General features: G+C 37.5%; 1 protein-coding gene across 1 annotated transcript in view; it reads right to left on the reverse strand.

Moving 5' to 3' along the window:
- The window catches only part of LOC119647846 (proton-coupled amino acid transporter-like protein pathetic), a 106,131-nt gene extending 96,084 nt beyond the window's left edge, over nucleotides 1–10,047 (reverse strand). Inside the window, exon 1 of the mRNA XM_038049103.1 lies at nucleotides 9,792–10,047. The gene's annotated coding sequence lies outside the window, so the exon portion shown is untranslated. The remainder of the gene's footprint in view (nucleotides 1–9,791) is intronic.
- Nucleotides 10,048–10,572: the final 525 nt, after the last annotated feature.

Consider the following 10,572-nt stretch of genomic DNA (forward strand, 5'->3'; position numbering starts at 1 on the left):
GCTCGCACTAAAAAACGAGTATTTCATGGGAATCGATACTTATCAGAGAAGAAAAAGGACTTCCCATCAACATCAGCAAAGAAACTTTTAGCAAGCATGATCATGTATGTTCCAATGCGACAAGATTTGTATATTGTATATTGGATTTTGCTGGAGTTTTCTCGGGTATTTCTGCAAATTTCTGCAAATAATAAAATATACGTAGTAGTAAAAAAGGAATGCGTAGGACATGTCGAGAAAAGAATGGGAACGCGGCTTAGAAATGCAAAGAAGACCAACAAAGGCATTGGTGGAAAAAGGGCTGGAAAACTTACTGATAAGGTTATTAACGACCTCACTACATTTTTTGGGCTAGTTATTCGTCGACACGCAAATTCGATAGAAGGAATGAAGCAAGAAATTTGGGTAACTTTCTTCCATAAATGTTCTACAGACGAAAATCCTCAGCATCAAAATTATCCAGCAGGCGAGGACAGTTGGTGCAAATGGCGCAAAGCAGAAGCTAAAGAAGAACTGGATAGTTTCCACCACGAGAAGGAACCTTTGACTGAAGAAGTTCAAACAGTCATCAAACCAATCTATGAAGATTTGTCACGAGATGGTCTCTTGAACAGAGGTTTAGGAGCAGAGACCCAGAATAACAATGAGTCGTTAAATGCATTGATCTGGACTTTCGCTCGTAAACACCTTCATTCTGGGGTCAAGGTCGTATAAATAGCCAGTTTTCTGGCTGTAATTATTTTCAATGAAGGATTCAATGGCATTCTCAAAATCCTAGTGACAATGGGATGCCAAGTTGGTCACATATGTCAGGTTTATGCCGACCGCCGTAATGAAGCGCGAATTTGGCGGTCCGAACGACCATCGACTGACCTCGCTAAGGGAGCCAAAATTGAAACCAGAGAGCAACAATCGGCCTTGCAGGACTTTTTTGAAGAAGCGGAGGATGCTCTCTATGGATCAGGTATAGCAGATTAATGGTAGGTTAAAATTTTACTATTGATAATCACATTTAAATTTTCAAATGCGTTTTTCTGGAAACTGCAACTTGAAAATCGGCTGCCACCATAACTCAAAATCTATCCAACCAAATTCTTTGAAATTTTTACGACTTCTTTTATACATATTTCTACGGTCCGCAAACTAGGATAATTGCAATCGGAAAGGTAGTTTTTTTTTTATTCAAAAAAAAAGCCGTAAAAAACACCAAAATCCAAAAAATTAAGTTTAAAAGCCCACCAAAAATTTACCTTCTAATATTTTCTAATTATCCTGGTTTGCGGACCGTGGAATATTGTCCACATTAAAATGCCATTTAGTTTTTTTCCTCAGATGAACACAGCGCCCTCCAGCGTGACAGTTGAAAAACACCATATCAAGCTGAAAAATTGACCACATATACTAGAGACATCAATAAACATATGGTGAAAAAATCACGTGATGAACACAGCGCCCTCCAGCGTGACAGTTGAAAAACACCATATCAAGCTGAAAAATTGACCACATATACTAGAGACATCAATAAACATATGGTGAAAAAATCATCTTTATCCAGTCCTCCAAAATAATTTTTCAAAGAAAGGCAAAAATACGGCCTTCACACGGGACGACTCCCTTAAAAACTCGCTCACAATTAATAACAGAACTTACTGATAAGGAAGCAACCGGTACAGACCTGTTTTCGATAGAATAATCACCATAAACGTTAAAAGTCAGATGCTTCTACCAATATGAGATGCAGTGTACCAAAAATTACCGATTTACAAAGGCATCTTTTCAACACAAACATTAAATTGCAAATCTCACGAGGCATAAACTTCAACGCCAATAAAACGTATATTCCCAACTACAAGGTAAACTTTCCTCTATTTCATTTCTAAATTCCCGCATTCAAATAGTCTAATCCGTAGATAATTTCAAATTGAGGAAATTTCAATGTGGGTATAAATATTTGGGATATAAAATTGTTCAACTGTAAATGCTTAGTCAGACAAAGAGTTAACACCAAAATAACTTAATTTTGGGCGCAATATTTAGATACTTTTCATGTACATATCTTAGAATGTGTTCAATGCTTTGTTTTGTGTAAACTTGGATGCAAAGTTCATCAGGTGGAATCAATCAGTCATCATTTATCGCATGCTTGACATGGAGAATGACGAAATTTAGATAATATTCGATTAACCAGTGATAAGTCCAAAAAAGTGTAATTTCACTGCGTTTTTTTGCATACAGCTATAACATATGTATACAAATGGGCCTTTTATTTCCCATGTGACCTTGAAAATGTATAATTGATGATTCTTAACCCGTTTAAATAGACCTTTATCTCTTTTTAATCAAATTCAAATTGGTCTACCTTTCTATAATGATGGTTTTAAGAGCATTTTTATATCATCACGAATTAAAAATTCGGGCAAAGAAACTTGTTCTCAAAAGCAAAGTCCAAACTGTTCCTATCTATAATAATTGAAATGTAAAAAATTTCGCCATAACCTGAAATCTTACGCTTCCGAAGTTAAACCAGTTCCTCCAGGCGGAAACTATTTTGATTGTATTTACATATGTCTTCCAGTTTGAGCACAGGGGCTCGATTCTTAAGCAGATGCAAAAACGAAAGTCACATTATGCAAATTTCTTAATTTTAAATATTTAACACGTTCGATGCGGAAGACGGAAACGCCCAAAGTAAGGCACTGCCCACGACAAGGGTGAATGATGAAATTGGCTTTTGAAGAGGAGGATGCTCTAATCAAATACATGCAAATCCTACGGAAAATGAAGGCTGCAACAATGAAATAGAAACGCATCAGTATAGTGTACATATGTAGCTATGAAATGTACTATTTCAAAGTTTGAAGCGCTTTTTGACATCGTTTACCACTGACGAAAATCATGTGATAAAATAGAGACAGAACAATACAAAGTACGCCAAAACAGCTTCAGTATTCAACAGGAAGATCATACCCTGTGCGACCTAAAAGACTACTGCGTCTACTGCCATGGAAGGTAGCCAAAGAAATAAGAGCGGAAAAAGCAAGGGGAAAGCCCCACCCCCTAAGGAGAGAAAGCGGTCTATTACAACAGAAGCAGCGCTTATCCAACGAACGAGGACATAGTTACGCCGACGTCTTAAAAAATCTGAAAAGCAAAATTCTGCCGAAGCTGTACAGGCCAGTTTCATCAGGCAACCAATGACAGGTTATTTCAAAACTTTAGAGTAGAAGAAAAAATTAAGCCTTGAAATCCTGCAACAACTAAAGAAAGCAGTGCAAGAAGCTGATTTTACGCTGATCACCTGTTGTCTGAAACCATTGAGAATATTGAAGTTTTCACGAGAACTTCATCTCATCGAAGACGAAGCAGGAAGGGGAACTTAATTGCTGATAAGAGATTTGGCCGTCGAATGAAGCATGGAAACGGAAAATTCAAGAGAAAGACGTATTTTAGATATGGCAACCAGACAGAATGAATGAATACATAAAAACCGAATATCACGTTAGTGAACCTAAGGAAGAATAGCAGCTTTCAGAAGGTTTTACTATCAGTGATCATTAGTACATCATGCAGACTCAAAAAAGTGTCAGAATTCATTTCATGCAAATTTCAAGGCAACAATGACATATACAATACTGCAAAGCGGGAATGTCTAAGGCTAAACAAGTTGTAGAAAACTAATTCTATATTGGGGGACATCAGAAATCGTCTAGTTGGGCGATTACTGACTCGGAGGAGTTCAAACAAGCGAAGAAGAACTTGAAGGCGGCTTTATTGAAAATAAAAATGAGAAATTAACAGAATCTTTACGGATTATCAAAACACTACCAAACATTACAACATCAACTAACATCATCGGTTTACCTAACGTCATCTCATTACTGTTATGCTCATTACTTAACATTATCGCATTGCAAAAGCGATGGTCATACTACTTCTCTAATTAATAATGATATCATATTACATTACACAACATCATCACTCTTCGTAATACTAGTGGCGGCGACAGTTGCTGAGTATATTCATTCATTGATACCTGTTTGGCGCTGCCGTATTTTTACGCTATGAATGTGTTAAACACAGGACTAACCACTCTAGTGATAAGTAATATTTGGTAATATCGGCTGCCGAGTATTCATATTTGATGGTGATGTTTCTGATATTACTCTGTAATGTCACTTTTTTCAAAAAGTCATAAGATGTTCGAGTACCTACTAAGGTAATGTTTCGTGCGCCTCTATTCTTCAATAGAAGAATTAAAAAGAAATTAAAAAGAAAGGGGATTCCACCCAGCTATCTGCATGCTGGACATAGTTTGCAAGCTGCTTGAAGAAATGCGCAAGCCGCAACTACCGGGAATCATTCAAAATTCGGTCAAGCATTCTGGAAAGCAGCTCAATATTGGCTAGTGGAAACCACTTCTCGAGACATGTGATCTTAGTTGCAACGATGGGCCTCTGTAACGCATTCAATAGCCTCAAATGAACTGCCATTATGGAGGCGATTCATCTTAAACTTTTGAAGTCCCGAGATATTTGCTAAAGATGTCAAGTTAAAAATCGTGAGCTTATATTTGAAAGAAGTGATGGCAGCCATAATATCGGCGCACAATACGGTCAACGCCAAAGCTAAACTATGCTAAGAACTCAATCATAGCTGGAGCTCTACGATTTGTAATTCGCCCCTTCTTCCGAAGCGATGCGTACCGTCAGAAATTGAAATGTAAATATTAGACAACTCATGCGTAACAAAGGAGGAGCTTAAATATCTGGGCTCATATTAAATATGCAATAACCGAAGCAAATGTCAGAGGACCTATACAGAACAAGAAATAGAAACTCAGTGCTACTCTATAGCAGTGAAATATTGGTTGAATCACTTCAGAAGTAAAGTACATTCGTACTCAGAGTAGCCCTAGCACATGGCAAAATATCTGAAATGGCATTTCTGGTAATTAGAACCGTCATTGTTATTGCTCTACTCACGCAAAAATAGTAGTAGACTAAATTAGGAAACTATCCCAATTACAACAGTTTTCTACACTCATGTGGTAGGAAACTTCTGTACATCGTGCATTATCAAATCGACAAACATCAGCCGAGTTGCTTCCCGTGGTAGACTGCAACATAACCAAATTAAATGAAACAAGTATCGCAAGAATTGGGTTTTTCTCGTTTAGAACCCGAGAACAAAGTGAAAATGAAACCTTGAGAACGTAATGGTATACCTTATTCCATCTAACGTCGCATGCCACCACCATTTCACCTTATCTCCAATACCTTTTAGCGTATAGGCGTTAAAACCAGTAGATCGAGGCCCTCCTGGAAAGCATCACCAATGAGACGATAATGCCCAAGACGAACAAAAGAAATGACACACTCTTTAAGTATGCTACCAAGCAGAGGATAGGAAACTCTACAAGGTGAGAAGCGATAATGAGGTTTATAAGCACTTAGTTTCAAGGAAAAGGCGCGTGACCCACTTGGAGGCTAGGGGGGAACAAATTGTTGTCTCTATTCCAACACACCGAAACGTCTTGCTCTGAATCTAATAAATAATGAGCCCACGTTGGGCGCCGTTTGTAATGATATATACAAAATGCATTAGTGTCCAACCTTCTTTGCTTTCAACTGCTTTGGAGAAAGAGAGAACTTACAATAATAAAGGGCTTCCTCCAATTCTGAGGCCTGAGGATAGCAAACCCCACGCCTTCTGAAGATGTGAGGCTGAAGAAACGTCGATTGAGGATGCGATTCGTTGTAGATCTGCCCTTTCAATCGCTGCATTCGCGTCCATTTGAACATCACATCCCTTTTTCGGTATTTCAGGCTTTGGCCCGTTCCCGTATCGAGTCAAGCACACGCGAAAATTTCGTTAATGGCGTGAGGGGAACTGAAATATTCAAAATCACACCCCTCCTTCCACATTCCCGAGCCTGGCTAGCACAGAGGGCAGCAAACGCGTGATGATACTTCCGTTGAGCTACAGTATTTACGGGCGGACCTTCACGTCCAATTTCGTCATCAGCCAATCGCATTAGTCGTTACAAAGATTTTGGATGCCAAAAAAGCAACATAAAATATTAGCAGCATTATTGGAAAAATTAACCCAAACCGAGGAACACCGAAACATCATATTATTGAGGATGTTTCGATAAAATATCACAAAGTAATACGAAAGCTGCTTCGGGGTAGAGACTTCAATTGCAGAAGAAGGTAGTTTTAGTCGGCAACCTTGTGGAAGAGCTGCGGCCTGATCTGGATTATGGATCCACCCACTTAGCATGCAAAAATAAAATACAGGATTAAATGCATACAGTAAACGCTTTTATGTTAAGTTTTAGGGTGCTTCTTATATATGGAAAGAGGAAGTATGAATAACAACTGGAAATGTTTTGCTAAGTACTTTATAAAGAACGCCTTGATACAAAACCAGGATACTGGCAACTCACCAGACACTGTCTCGCCTTTGTCCTGAGAGTAGCGATATTGAAAGTAGCTACAAGAGGTAGTCCCTTCTAGAAATATGCCGTGGGTTAAATTTAAACGAAAAGCGCTTTGTGTTCAGCCCTAACCTTGCCGAAGTCAAGTAATGAATACTTTGCGAAGAAAACTTTCAGTGTTCGAGTTTTAAACTTGATTGGAATAGATTCATCTAAAACCAGATAAATTCTTTTAAAAACACTACACTTTCCGTAGGTTTATGTTAGTCACAAATATGTCTCCTAGTACAAGGACGTTATCATTTGTAATGGTTCGAAAATCGTCACAACTGCTTGCCGCATAGGATGACTAAAACAGATAGGAATTTGCATCCTAGAAACATGCAAATTTCAAATCCTTCCTATAAAATAATAAAAACATACTCACGACTACGACTTTTAGATATTTCAAATTACTTACGATAAATATCCACAAAGCTATGTACATATATAAGAAAAACACATAGTATCACATATTTGAAGGTATTAGCTTTCAATCCCCGACGTGCCTTTCCAGAAATGTAATAATAGTGCCCACCTTCCTACTCTACTATCCTACTTTCGATATTTGATTGCTGTTTGAATTGCTGATAGTAAAATTCTTATTTTTTAAACTATTTAAATCGAAATGTTGTATTTTTTATCTTATGAACATATTTTGCAGAGGAGTTCTGCGGGGGCCCTTTAAATCATTTGCTGCTATCAATATTAACACTGACAGAATGCTTTCCATTATCAACGTAGTCCCAAGTTCTGCATTCTATTATATATACAAACACTTTGTTCTGCTTATCTGCAGTGAATGCGTATGGTAATGAAATAAATACTCTGCGTTTCTTAATGAATTGTCAATTGTTTTCGTTTATTATCTCAAAAGCAAACAAAAACAAGTCGGGAAACCGGAAGCTAGACGCTTCAGGTATGAAAGGTTTTGTGTATTTCTTTTATAAAGAGATTTGGGTGTGCATTTGTCCCATTAGCATGTAGCACGTAAAATATGCATATATTATGTGAAAATACCCACTTTCAAGTGATATTGACATTCCTAGTCTTGAATTTGCAGAGGAGCGCAGATTTGACCTAGTATAACTTTGTTAGTAATAGTGCGATTTTCACCAAATTTGGCAGGATCATGATCTATACTGTTGCCTACATTGTGATTCTAGGGTGAATTCAAGGGGGGTTTTCCTGTCAATTACTAAAAATTATAGTAATATACTATTATTAACTTTATTTGAACAGGTATCGATATGGAGGGTATTACGGAGCCTAGGCACCATATAGTGGCAGCCCTCTGATTTTTTCCAGAATTTTCGGTTGAATAGTTCCTGAGAATGGGCTCGTTAAAAAAATTACCACTTTCAACCCCCCGCACTCCCTACCTTTTCAGCAAAAGTCAAAACTAATACCGGCTTCAAAAAGTACTAACCGAGACCTTTAATTTGATACCCCACATGACTATATTTGATGAAAAAAAAATTTATACCCCCCTTTTGCATGTATGGGGGCCCCCCCTTAAATTCGTCGTAAGAGGATGTAACTAACTCACTATATGCGTGAGCGTTCACAGTTCCCACCTTTCTACCAAATTTGGTGCCAATCGCTATAACCGTCTCCGAGAAAAATGCGTGTGACGGACAGACAGACAGACAGACGGACAGACAGACAGACAGTAAACCGATTTTAATAAGGTTTTGTTCTACAAACAAAACCTTTAAAAAGGACCAGAACATGGTCAGAAATTCCTGAACAGAAATACCAAATAGTGCAGACATTGGTTTTTGAATGAATGCGTTACATATGAGTATACTACACTCGACTGAGACCTGAACCCTGTTTCATAGTTCGCTTTAAGCTGGGAAGCTTAAGGGGGAATCCGCATTAGAAGGCTTACCTTTACGTACTTTTTTGAGATTTTTTTATGTTAGAAAAAATTTTTAGAATTGATTCAAATTTGGACATTAAATTGGTCATATTTCGAATAACTTTCAATTTTGTAAAAAATTTAAGGCAAAAATAAAAAAGGTACTCGACATTGTTCCGCTGAGGGTCGTAACTAGAGTTCTCCAATTGCGGGATGCATAGCCGCTCCAATTTATATCCGATACCAAAAAGATTTTAACTTTACATTGTAAAATTATTTTTTAAGAATATGCAGCTGCATTTTGCAAATCTTAAAAAAATGTTTGAATTTGGATAATTTTTTGTTTTTTTTTTTCACTAATTATGCGAAAAAGCACCTTCAAAAATATGATATCATCTCAAATGTTCATGGTTTATATCTTTCATAATTTTGTACCTCCAAATTTCATAATGGTCGGTTTGCTACTTTTTGAGTTCCCGCAAATGTGTCAAAATCATTTTGAGAAAAAAAACGTTTGTTAAAAACAGAATTGTTTGAAAAGCTCCTTAACGGATATCAAAATTTTTGTTCTCACTCTAAATTACAAACAAAACAAAATTACCAAAAATACAAATCCACTTCTAAATGGGACCGATGCAAAGTTTTTTTGTAGATATACTATTTACATAGCACTTCAAGATTTCGTAAGGACATAAAACTACTACCTCCTCAGCGGTGGAGCTTGAGACTGTAACTGATAATCGCTCGGTTCTATGCCCATAAAATCGAAAGGAACGCGAATTTCACTTTGAAACTTTCGCATATTATTCTGAGATAGCTAAGCTTACGATTTATTCAACAGTAAAGTCAATTATGAAAACCTCTTAATGTGCTTCGACCCTTATTAATATAAATTTCCTTTATTATACCTCGACGTAAGGTTACGTTAAGTAAAGGAGAAGTTAGCGTACAGTACTCGTATTCTTTACAAATTACCAGTTAACCCCGGACCGAATGTAAATATTGTTATCAGAAAGTACAGTCAGTTCGTAATTCCTTTTATCCATTTGAGTCACGGAGTTGATTACATTTACAGCCACGTTTCTCCTATTACGTCCATTCATTCATTACCGAACACCTTGCATGTGAATAAATTATCGGGGAATCGCTCAATTCCGCGCGTAGTTCCACGGAGCACATTCATATTCCACTTCTAAACGGGTCAGGGCCAATGCACCCGATAGCGATCGATTGCCACAATAGTAAACATTTTCTTCAGATTTGCATTCCTGACGACAGCATTGCCAAAAAGCCACAAATACATATCTCAATAACTCCGAGGAATCCAAGAAGTGTTGCAACTTACAGAAAAAGCGAAAGGTATCGATGCGCCCAACCCACGTGTCTGGCTCATTACTGAGTAAGGAATATGTTTCTTAGAACAACTCAACTGATGTAAGAGTTCCCTACCTTATGCAGCACTCGGTTCCACTCACTGAAGACTTTCACACTTTCCGTAATTTTCGCTCAGAAATTAATCGAAACTAAACCGCAGAATAATTTAATTAGATTACGTATTCCATGCGCTCGATTTGAATACCAAGAACTAGTGGCCCCAGTCAGAAAAAGCCAAACATAACCTCGCCTAGTAAAGTCTATTCACCGTAAAATAAAGCAATAAGTTAGTCGTGTCTTTAGCAAACCCCAACAAAAACTAAATATTATGTATGTCCATATGTAACCAAGCACCATTAACAGCGGTGCCGCCGCCAGACTACTCACATTTAGCTTCAGATGGCGCTCAGACCCAAAATTTGTGATGTCAGAGAAAACGCATTATATGAAAGTTGCCCGTCTATATGTAGATATTCATACATATATATCAAAAGCGCATGTTGTACTCTAGAACAGCATTTCAAAGAATCAGAAGAAGAAGCATTCAAGTTAAAGAGAACTTCAAAAAGTTAACATTGTTGAAATACTCTTTTGGAGAGTTCAACGAAAGCTTTCAGTCTCTTAGCTAGAGAGCGAAAGGCAGCTTTAACGAAAATCCGTTATAACCGAAAGATCCGCTAAGTTGCATCAAGCATGAGCAGAAAATAGTGACGGCCATATAGTAGTGAAAGTCCAGTTCATTCAAATATTTATAATGATAGGAAATATTATAAATAAATTATAATAAATTCTCAGGCCCGGTTACGAAAGGTGGATAGATGGATAGTTTCAGTCTGAATGGCTGTAGGCCAGCGCA

Source organism: Hermetia illucens, chromosome 2, assembly GCF_905115235.1.
Source record: "Hermetia illucens chromosome 2, iHerIll2.2.curated.20191125, whole genome shotgun sequence".
NCBI lineage: Eukaryota > Metazoa > Arthropoda > Insecta > Diptera > Stratiomyidae > Hermetia > Hermetia illucens.